Source organism: Tachypleus tridentatus, chromosome 12, assembly GCF_004210375.1.
Source record: "Tachypleus tridentatus isolate NWPU-2018 chromosome 12, ASM421037v1, whole genome shotgun sequence".
Lineage (NCBI taxonomy): Eukaryota > Metazoa > Arthropoda > Merostomata > Xiphosura > Limulidae > Tachypleus > Tachypleus tridentatus.
In genome coordinates, this window is record NC_134836.1 from 100,102,655 (window position 1) to 100,115,325 (window position 12,671).

Below are 12,671 nucleotides of genomic sequence, written 5' to 3' on the forward strand. Positions count from 1 at the left end.
CGTGGAAGTTGCAGTCCTTTCTGAGCTGCTTATGTATGAGTCTTGGAGTGCTGATATAGCATCTCCATAGTTTGGTTAGCTGGTTGTTTTGTTTATAATTAAGTACAAAGTTGCTAAATGGGCTATCTTTGCTCTGCCTATCACGGGTATCGAAACCTGATTTTTAACATTGTAAGTCTGTAGATATACCGCTGTGCTACTGAGGGGTGCATCTCCATAAGCATCACAATCAGCTATGAATACATATACAACTGGTGCAACATAGTTCACTAAGACTGCTAATTCGTCCATAGAGAGCTTGGCTATTGATTGCAGGAAGTTGTCAAATGTCAGCAGTCAGAGATTCCATTCCTTAGCATCCGTGGAACTTTTTAGATCAACATCAATTGGCCCGGCATGACCAAGTGGTTAGGGCACTCGACACTCAATCTGAGAGCCACGGGTTCGAATCCTCGTCACACCAAACATGATCCCCTTTCAGCCGTGGAGGCTTTATAATGTGATAGTCAATCCCGTTATTCGTTGGTAAAAAGTAGCCAAAGAGTTGAATGCAACCATCACTCAGCTTATTAAAATAACATTTCCTTTAGGGGTCTGTAAATCTTCCACTATTTTTAGCTGCAAGGAGCCCTCAGTGAATGAAGAGCATTTAACTCTAGATTGAATTGTTAAAGTATCATTCTCGGAGATGGCTTCAAAGTTGTCAGGGCCTCGACTATATCCAAGTGGGAAGAAAATCAGTTGTTCCAACATTCAACACCACCTTCTTAGTTGAAAGAAGTTCATCAGCTTAATGCAGAGGTAATCAAAACCTGACGACCCCGAGATAGTGGACACAGCAAGTAGCCCCAAAACGAACAAACAAAACTTCTGTTAAATGTAATTTTTGTTGCACTGCATCTTTGTTAAAATATTTTTATTATGTGTCACATCCATGTTAACTGAAATTATATACTTTACCATCGTTTATTTTGTGTCGTATTTCTCTCATGCTTAAATGACTTTGTATCGGTGTTAAAAGGTATTTCAATGTTTATTGAATTCCTGTCCGAGTTATGTAGCATTTTGTTTGTTGTAACATTGAATCTTTGTCAGAAAGTTTTCATTTTCTGTCATTTCTTTGTTAAAGTGAAATTATTAATTTTATCGCTGTTGATGCACAGAAAGTTGTCATTTACCTGGGTGTTCGTACAGATGCCACACTAATCAATAAATATTGGTTTTAATCCTATATATCTAGTATAATAGTACAAAATGATCACGTCACTGCAATTAGCTAAAGTACAAATAGCTTACAAAAATACAATTCATGTTTTTGAATCTTCAGCCAGGTCCTCTATATTCTGGTTCTGATTTGGCTTACTGAAAGTTTAGTACTTTGAAGATCAGCTAATTACGAAAATTAATTGTGTGATGTGGTCACAATGTTTTTCAAAAAAGAAATAGAGGTACCTGATCAGCAGGATTCATTGAAGGATGAAAATAACCATCAACTCTTACGCGGTCAACATTGCCATTTTACTGCAACTGTCCAGAATAACTGTCTTCTTTACTGTCGAGAAAATTGTCAGTGGGAAAATATATATATATAGATAGCTCAGTAATTATCAATTAATCTGTTATGATTATAAATTACCAAACCAGAAACTGTATTGAATTATTATATATATATATTTTTTATATTAGAATTATGAAATTGTCCTATAACTGCATCTCATCAAGGACTTTTTAATTCATACACTAATGGAGTAATAAAGTTCGTAATTTTAAAAGGTCCGTTGCACCTCGGAACTAGTTTCAGCAGTAAAATTATTTATTACAGAATATAAAGTATGTGTTCTAAATAATACTAAAATTACTATTTTAAATATGTCTCGACACGTCTTACGATTACAGGCTTATTGTTGTCACTTCTGAGCCTCTTCAATATTGGATATTTCCTTTTGCATGCCATCGTACAGTTCTGCTGTTTTTTCATCAATAGTTTGATATACTGTTAGGTATTTTGTCAGTCAGGCTTAAGAAAGGAAGATCTCACATCCCAAGTAAAGTTTAACTGTCAACTCGTGAATAATGGCTAGAGAAAATCCAGATAAATAATTATTCCATGTTTCATTATTATGTTTTAAATATAAGCAGATATCGTTTTACCAATATTTCTATTTAGTTTTTAAGTAATGTTAAACTGAGGACGACATGGAGTTGTAAAGATGTGTTTACCATATTGACACAAGTATTTATTAATTAATTTGCCAATCGCCTTCGCAGTTATTTGTTTGAGAGGATATCATTCAACGTATTTACTAAAATATTATATGTCATAACAAACAAACAACTATTTCCTATCCTGGACTTAGGATAAGGTTTTATGATATTTACTCATATTATCTCACCAAGTTCCATTAGTTTACTATTTTGCATAAATCTAGATGGCTTCTTCTGATCCAGTTTAGTGATTTGATAAATATAACTTGACAACACATAATTTTTAAATGTTTTCCTTATACCAGGACAATAACAATGTCTGGACACTTTGTATATTGTTTGTCGGACACCCAGATGAGCATTCACAGAATGATCGTGTATTTTGATTAAAATTGCTAGTCCAAGTGTCTTTAGCATAACTTGTCTGAATTCACCTTTGATAATGACCATTTTTGTGTAATAAAGAACATTATCATTTAAAATATAATGTTTGGATTTACTTACAATCACTGTATTTAAAATAGAATCATCTGGTAATTGTCCATTTCCAAATAAGAGTATATTGACAAAGCATTCAAAATATTATTTATATGTTGTTGTTATTTTTAATTAAGCACAAAGCTACACAATGGGCTGTCTGTGTTTTGCCCACAACGGGTATCGAAACCTGGTTTTTAGCGTTATAAGTCCGTTGACATACCGCTGAGCCACAGGGGGGCTTATTTATATGAAGCAGTGGATAATGGTCAGATTCTGATACTTTATTTAACTTCCTGTAGTCCATACAGCACCTAAAATCATTAGTCTTATTCTGGATTGTAACTAGTGGAGAAGCCCAAAAGAAGTGGAAGGTTCAGTTGACCCATTACGAAGCATTTCATCCGCTTGATCATGTAGCACTTGTAATTTAGTAGAAGTGATGATAAGGTTTACCAAACACCGACTTTTCTGTCGTTATTACAATACTATATTAAAAAAAAATCTGTAAGGTCAGGTGTATTGTTAAAAATATCAGCAATTATAACACAAGTTGCTTTAATTATTCACAGTTTTTACTCTTTAAATGTGAAAATTCTACTTCTTTTAAGTCTCAAAGTAATACCTAATGACAAGACACATTTAATTCAAGAACATTTGTGAAAAAGTTAAGGGTTGCTTGGATTTATTGAAAGAAACATAACACAATAAGACAAGTTACAGCTAAATCTTTGACAGCAAAAAATTGGCCCACAGTAGTATTCGTACTAATAGTTTTGCTTCAAAATATCATAACATTCGACACTTTGTCATTCCATCCACAAGGTACATGTTTTCTTTATTTTAAGTTATCAGTTGAAGTGCTGGGTTATTTTTTCTGATTTGTTGCCAAATAATTTCATTTACCATTGAATAATCTAACCCAGTATCTATACAACCTACCACTTTCACACCATTAATTTTTAGAGTTAAGTGTGGTAGATGTATTTTTAGTTATTGTTGAATAGTTAATGGAAGATTTTATTTTAACGTGACCCAAAACTTTCTTCTTTAATACTCATAGCTGCTCTCGTTTTCCGACTGCTGTTTTTGATTTAGATGTTTTCTTTTTCTGGGTACAATACATAAATAACTGCCCTATTTGATTACAAGTATAACATCAAACTGACCTATTACGGTGCTCAATTTTAATAACTTCACTATTAGACGTTTATTGTTCTGGTGATGACCATACTGTTTAGTAAATTTAAGCTCATCAGTAATAGATATAACAAAGTGGTATTTCAAGTATTCTCGTAAAAAAAACATGAGTTGTTATGTTATATACTGTCCCTCCTGCATTAACGTGGTGCTTCCTACTAGATAATTCCTTAGCCAGTTCCATATTATCTAACACCACTGACTTCAAATTAGTCGATATTTCTTTAAATTCTCACCAATGTTCAAAAGCCGTTTCTGATCTGAAAGCCTTCCACCATTCCAGTGGTCCTCCCCTCAAATAAGAAGCTCTCCTTCTCTCTCTCTCTCTACAACTTATTGGTTCAAATATTGTGACATTGTGGTAATATTCTTGTTAAAAATCATCGAGGTACAGTCGTGTTTCACTTTTGACTAGGAGGTCTGGTTGATGGAGGTGGTTTTCAGTGAGTGAGATCTATAAGTCTCACACTCTGGCGAGTGTCAGATCCTAAATTATTTTCAGAATGACAAGATATTAGCTCAATGTCATCCATGGATCATGCACTCCCCTAATCGTCTTAGGGATTTGTCTATATAACTCTCATTTCTTCTTAGCGAAGGTCCCTGTTACCCCACACTCTATTCTCCTCTTCTACAAGTGCTGACTTCAGTACTGTCCAGTGATACAGTTTGCACTGGTGGGGTTTATTCATCAGCAATACTTCATCCCTGACTCTTGAGGTAGCTGGATGCTTCTCTTCATAGAAAGGTTATTTCCTATTACATTGATTACTATCTGTAAGTGATATTGTCTCACCTGCCAATGATTCAGTTCCAATTGGTGGCTGTTTGATGATCTGTGCCGTTGTGTGGGAAAGCTTATTATGCAATGGTATTGCGAAATTGTGAGGATATTCTCGTTATGTACAGCTAAATGAAAACATGAAGCACCACCTCGAGTGTGAGATATTTGTACGTTGATGGTAGGTACCTGTAAAAATGAAGTTTAAGGTGGTGAGCTCAAATAATTGTTAAAGAAGGAAAGAAAACCAATGATAGCAAGTTTCATTATTCTTCCAAGTTCAACTTTTACAATCCAATGCTTCCCAATGAATTTGGGCTATATGAACAGAGGCTCAGTCAACACTTCATGGTATTAAAGCACAGAGTAACTGTTTTTCAAAACCTTGGCAGGGCTTTATAGGCCCTTCCCTGATGTTTCTGTCCCAACAAATTTAACCAGTGAGTACACCTGGATATCACTCCAAAACGAAGGATTCAACAATATGATACTGCAGGGGAATTCTTGACCTAAGTCTCTGTTTCTTACTTTACAGCACGATCGTTGAATTTCTCGCTCCCAACGAGTGCAGGAAGGTTAGCAGAAAGCTGATGCTTAGGCTTCAACAACCTAATGAGGTCCAATTTGGGTATGGCTCAAGGAAACACAACAAAAACTTTATGCTGATTCATGTGGCTAGTAAGCCCATCTCTTTCAGGGTTGGATTGTGCTTGGTATATTCCAGCCAGAATATGCAGCAAGGCAATGGAGTTTCTGATTAATACAAAAGCTGCAATGATCCTGGCGAATACTGTTAAGAATCAGGTACTCCATTTAAAGCTAATACTCCAACAAGTGAATATCCACTTCATTCAGGTAAATGGTGGCATGTTTAGTAGGAATGGAGATGCACGTCTAAGCCTACTTCTAGGGCATATATACCATATAATGAAGATCATCATCATACTCTTCCAGTTTAGCATTAATATCCCTGTGATGGACATGCAGAAGCTCTTTGTTAACTTTAGCTATGCATCAATGAACTGAGTTTCAATGGAAAATCCATCTAGTACAAGTCAGAACTGACACACAAATAGTTGCCAATTCAAAAGTACATTGTGTAGAGAAGAACAGTGCCTCTATGCATGTAAGTGGTATGATGTGGTTTACTACGGACGTAATAAAGTGCACTTGTAACATGTAATTTGGCTATCTAGCCAATACACAAGGCAACTCTCCTATGTCCATAAAACGGCAGAAGTTGCACAAAATTCTTTTTACACTCTTAAATTACAGAAAATTGGTAATCTCGCTTACTGCTGTAATGTTTATTGAAGTGCAGGTGAACAGTACTAGCTTTATCATTAGTGTTGTTTTTGTCACACAACATTTAGAATTGAAAAACTTGGCTCCAAGTGCACTTTACACAACTAGTTGAGAATTACAGCAGCAGTACAGGCTCAACACAGCAACAAAGTAGTATAAATGACCTGCTGTGCTAATTATGTCAGTATATTTCTTGAACCAACTAGGAAGAACTACAGTTAATCACCATTGCATAAAATTGTGTGCGGTTTCTTATAGTAAAGCCACATCAGGCTATCTGCTGAGTCCACCGAGATAAATCTAACTCACGATTTTATTGTTTTAAGTCCTTAGACTTACTGCTGTACCAGCGTAGAACCACATAAAACTAAGGTAGCGAATCTCATAAAAATAACCCTCCCCACAGACTTCTGTGAAGCAATAAGAGTTTAGTCATTATGGAAATAAAATGGACATTAAGTAACTGGTTCACAGAATCTTCTGAGAATGGTCGCATTCTGAAGTGATTGACATAAAAAGGATTATAATAAGTTCTGTGTTGATTGATAGAGAGTGATGGCGATGGGATGTATTAATACGAAATATTTCGATGTATTTGAAGTCGTCCAATGGTTCTCTACTCTAGGCCAGGCCTTTGGTTACGAGCAAGTCAAACCTGATGACTACAGCATTATCAAAACTGCCTTTATCACACAGTATGATTGTTTTTAGTTACAAATCATATCATTCAGTCTCTAGATACTGTTGTAAAATATAGAAGAATAAATTTCTGATATATGTGGATGGTGTCTTGGTATTTATCCAAACATTTGAACCTACAATATAAGCCTGTCAGGGGTTTTATAGTTAGATAAATATGCAAAAATTGAAGTTAAAACTTGGAAAATGTGCATCTAAACATATACAAAGAGGTTTTTTATTTATATCCTAGATTAAAAATTTGTTTAAAAGCTGTCTGAAACTGACACAGCTCATAATAACATGAAAAGTAAAGTATGAAATTTCCTTGGGTTTATGTCATATTGCCAGTATTTTATGATGACATTTTTAAAGACAGCCACACCAGTGTCCACTCTCACTATATTTGATTCATATTTCAAATGGCCCAAGCAGTGTAAAAATACATCTCTGCCATTGAAATGGACTTTAGCGTAAGTGCTCAAACTTGAACTTGCACATGTGTTGCTTCCTATTGGATACCAATGCCAGTAGTAATAACGAAATTAGAGCAGTGCTGTTGTATTTACAGGATGGAGCTGTAGAATTACAGTAATTCCTGAATACAGAAAAATAAACAATGAAGAAAAAATGCTTGCAGTTACAGTACTTAAGCACTATCAGCATTACTTGTACAGCAGGAAATTTACTCGAAGAGTGGATCATGCATCAGTTAAATGGTTCGTAAATTTTAAAATTTAAGGAGGATTATCACATGAGGGATCACAATAATGCAGAATTACAGCATGGCCACCTGTTAAATATCCTAAATTTTAATTATTGTATTGCAGAATTATGCAGTACCTGATTTTGCGTATGACTGATTACTAAACACATCCATAAGAGCACTGAGAGATCCAGAAGCAGCATGGCACTTCTGGTCAAGCAATGAGAAAAGACATGGCCAGCAAAGGTTGAAAAACATAATCTGTGGAAAATATATGAGCGGTTACAGATGTTTAACATTATATCGTACAATTTCATGGACCTATTAGACATGTATCTCAGCCTGTGTTGCGGCTCGTGGTAATCCAAGCCATGGGGCAACAAATTTTCCAGGCTTTGTATGATACAAGGATTTGAAGCTAGGGTGTTATTCACACTACTCCCAGCATCTGACAATACAACTACTGATCAGACTTGAAATTCAACATTCAGCATTGGTGTCACTAATATACTACATGGTAATTCACGGGTAAAACTGGACAAGACAGGATAAATAGTCCTTCCCTCCAGAAAATACATCCTGGATATTTTATTGTTTCCTTCACAAAGCCATGTGAAGTAATTGATATTTGCTGTTCGTCATTGACTACTTCTCTAATCGGGTTAAAACACCCGCCCACTGATTAACACTTTAGAATACTCATTGCTGATTTGTTGGTAGAACAATGGGTAGCAAGTTTTGGTGCCCCTACTAAGGGAACACCAGCTATTATGCACAGTGTTAAAACTAGTTAAGACGCGCGCTTCACCTTATTAACGACTCTAATGTTCATTTAATTGTGTGTGACTCTTCCACGTGCAGTAACAGAACTGTGTTCTTCAAGGGTAGAGAAAATAGAACGAGTGATTTTCCAAGAAATAAATTTTGTTTTATTGATGTTGCCTATATTTAATTCGCTACAAAGGATATGTTTTTTACTACATGTATGCGATATTACGCATAAACATATAGATCCATAAGACAATCTTTGAATGAGAAAAGGAGAATTTGATCAGGATATTGAGACCCCAACCTGTGAAGTTAACAGTGATAACTAGACGTTAATTGAAAAACAATGATGTGCTTGTTTGTATTAATGCGGGCGTCAGAAGGTTTTTACTATTTACTACATACATTAAACACTCACACACAAATCAACGTTTTTTAGTATAATGAAGAGTGAAGTATTTATTATGAGTTACAGTTGACTATTTTTCACAACGCAGTTACAATCATCAGGGCGAGTCTATGTTCAGTAGACGTTCCATTAAAAACCTTATATTCAAATGAATCTAATTTAAATATTATTTAAATAATTTTTGTATATTTAATATGCAGTCTTTTGTACTCGCTCACGAACAAATTAGTAATTTTGCTTCTTTCATATCGTTTAAGTGTTTCTCCATGAAGGTTTGTTTATGTGTCGTTAAACGCCAAGCTACACAAAAAAGTTGTGTTCTGCTCACCACAGAAATGATTTGCCTGTATTAACGATAGGCCACCCTGTTTATCTTGACCAAAACACTATGTTCTCACATATGTTGGAGTTTCCAGGTATTAAGACAAATAGTATATTTGATAACTTGATATCTTAACTACTTTAAGTCTGAAGTTCGGTACTAATATTCATCGCCATAGTCCGTAAGTGGCACCATAAAAGAGATTTATTCACCAACATCTAAAAACGTTTATAAACATTTAACGGTGACGACAGGCACATAACCTTGATCTTAAAATAAATATAAACCTCCATCTTTCATTTCATTTATTTTTTATTTTGTTCATTATAATGTCTTATTTTATTTTACATATGTTCATATTAGTCTTACAGCAAATCATTTTATTATTTTAAGTTTCACTACAATGTTGTGTTGTTTGAAAAATTTCTTAGACACACAATAGGTCACGATATTGGCTTTCGTTTTTGCACTTGACTTCCATTCAATCTTTAATGAATAAAGAACTATAACACTTTTTTACATTCTGGTCTTTATGAAATTATTCTTTTTAAAGTAACGTGAAGAAGGCCTTTCTTCCGGAATCCTGGTTTTTGTCGGCACCTACGGGGCTCAAGTCGTGTGACCAGTTCTCCTTGAACATGTGATGAGGGACGACTGCTTTACTACAAACTACGTGAAGGTTAAATTTTCGAATTTATTTATTAAGCAATTAGAATCTACAAGGCCTTGAGTAACGTAACGACGTTTAACCTCAAAACAGTTTCTTGTTGAATGTTGCATATTTCAAGAGTTCATAATAGTTTGTGCTAAGCATAAAAGTGGCTTAAACGTATCTCATTTTATTTTTATCATTTCATTACCCTGACTCAAAATAACATCATCTTTGAAGTTTGTAACACAAAAGATGGAAAATGGTTACACAATGCTACAAATTACTTTGATGAGCAACTAAAGATCTGTCATTCCAAATTATTGAACTAAGATGATGGATAACTTATTAGCAACTAACAAGGATAGCATGAACTTGATAAGGCTGAATAAAAAAAGTTGTATTTATTTATTCAACCAACCGGAAGTTCACAGTGATGAAATAATGTTCAATTTAAGATATAGTTTGACTATAATTTTTTTCTATATTTATAGTACTATTATTTCCGTTCCTTCATTTTAAAAGTTATGGTACTGTTATTTCCACTTGCACACTTTGAAGTTAACAAATAAAACTGCATCTAAGCTCTGATTTCTTTATGCCTGGCCAAGCGCGTAAGGCGTGCGACTCGTAATCCGAGGGTCGCGGGTTCGCGCCCGCGTCGCGCTAAACATGCTCGCCCTCCCAACCGTGGGGGTGTATAATGTGGCGGTCAATCCCACTATCCGTTGGTAAGAGAGTAGCCCAAGAGTTAGCGGTGGGTGGTGATGACTAGCTACCTTCCCTCCAGTCGTCCACTGCTAAAGTAGGGACGGCTAGCGCAGATAGCCCTCGTGTAGCTTTGCGCGAAATTCAAAAACAAACAAACAGTTGTTCTTCTTAATCACAGGACTTACAGCAAGTAAAATTTAGTAAAAATTCTTATTTCGAAAATAAGAATCGTATTAGGCACCTTTATTCATATTTCTAAGTTTGTTTGTTTTTTTGTTTTCACTGATGCCTTAACTGTATACCATACAATGACACAAAATAAACTGAGAAATATGAATAAAGGTGCCTAATACGATTTATAAAAGTTTGGAAAGATTGTTTGTAATTAAACATAAAGTTACATAATGAGCTATCTGTGGTCTGCCCACGAGGGGTATCGAAACGTGGTTGCTAGTGGTGGATGTCCGAAGATATACCACTCTATCAATGGTGGGAGGGGAAGAGAGAGAACTAATTTTTGTATATAAGGATGTGTGAATACGTATGTATAAATATATATAAATACATGCAGCCCGTTCGACTCGTAATACGAGGGTCGCGGGTTCGAATCCACGTAACACCAAACATGCTCGCCCTTCCAGCCGTGGGGGCGTTATAATGTTACGGTCAATCCTTCTATTCGTTGGTAAAAGAGTAGTTCAAGAGTTGGCGGTGGGTGGTGATCACTAGCTGCCTTCCCTCTAGTCGTCCACTGCTAAATTAGGGATGGCTTGCGCAGATAGCCCTCGAGGAGCTTTGCGCGAAATTCAAAAACAGACAATAAATACATGCATATAACTGATAAAATAATTATATAGCTACGCTTTATTTCAGATGAAATACCTTAGTAAAACAGCTAATTTATAAAAATACAATTAAACGATTTAAATTTTTCGACTTACTGCGGTACAAGGCTTGAAAGGAGCCTAAAACCACGTAAAAACGTTTTTGTGTTTTTTCAAATAAAAAACTTGATTTATTTACCTTTTCCTATTAAAATTACATTATTGATGGAAAAATTATGAGTTTTACTCATAACATATTCCATCATATTTTAAAAATAAATGACAACTCTTAAAATTAAATATATAATTTGTAATCAAATTGTATCTTTAAAGGAATGATAGGAGTTATCTTGTAAACTCTCAGATTCCAATCTTACTATGCCCGTTATATCCACTCTTATATGTCTGGAAAAACCCTCAGGTGGTTCATCGGCATATCTAAGGGCTTTTATTGCAAAACATTGTGTTTCGATACCCATGGTGGAGACAACACAGATAGTATCGTGTGTAGCATTGTGCTTTACATCAATCAAACAGATTTCTCAGAAAAAAACCCTAAAAGACCAAATAAAGACTGTAGTGTTTAAAAACAAAATAATCGTAATACAAGTTTTGTGACCAATATTATCAACTGTAATGGCGTGTGTCGGTAAAATGCCTTCACACTATAACATCACTATTGTTATAAAATATGTTTAAATAAATAAAATAAAAACTCAAGTGATATAGTACTAGAAATAGAAAACTTAATGGCACCTTTTGCACACACTTAGGCTAAACGCCCAGGTCAGAGAGCAGCTCTCACAGATTCAGGTTCAGTTATTTGTAATTTTGAACTACTGACGAAGGATATAATTTGCACAACCTGCTTCCATAATGTCTTTGCCTCGTCTTGAAACTGAATAAAGGGTTTGACTATTCGTTTTCAATCTCATAGTTCCCTCGAAACATAAAACACGAAGCTTTTAAAGAAGTATTACGATTCAAGCCTTTGACATTCAGATCCAGCTTTAAATTTCAGTTGCAGATACATGTAAATTAATTTGAAAAATACAGATTTGAATAACCAATTGAAATGTATTACACACTATACTCCTGTGACCATGAGTAACTAAATACAGCCGTTTTGAGCAATTACGTCTGTCAGAAGCCAAACTGTGTTCGATCAAATTTAAAATAGTTAGCAATAATAATTTATACCAGCTTTTTTTTTATAAAATTCAACGTTAAAGAAACGGGAGTACCTTGGATGAAGATGGATATATCACTAGCTCTAAACTCTTTTGTGATTAAAGTTGTGTAAAGATTATAAAAAAATTAATTAGCAGATTTCACCAATCTAAGTACACATAAACTCTATGAGATCATATCCATATGATAAATATATACTATTTTGTTTGTATTTTGCTTAACTGTGCCCGTTAAAGTCGAATATAGCTGGAAAATCTAGGGGATATTGATGTTCTTATTTGGTATCTGGTTAGTTACCTCATGTAGTCTTTATATTTTGTGCTGTAATCTTCAAAATAAAGGAAACATCAGCGTTGGATCTACCTGAGAAACTCGAAAGGTACAAAAACGTTCATCGTAATAAAAGGGTAAATGTTGAATTTTATATATATTACAATATTAAATA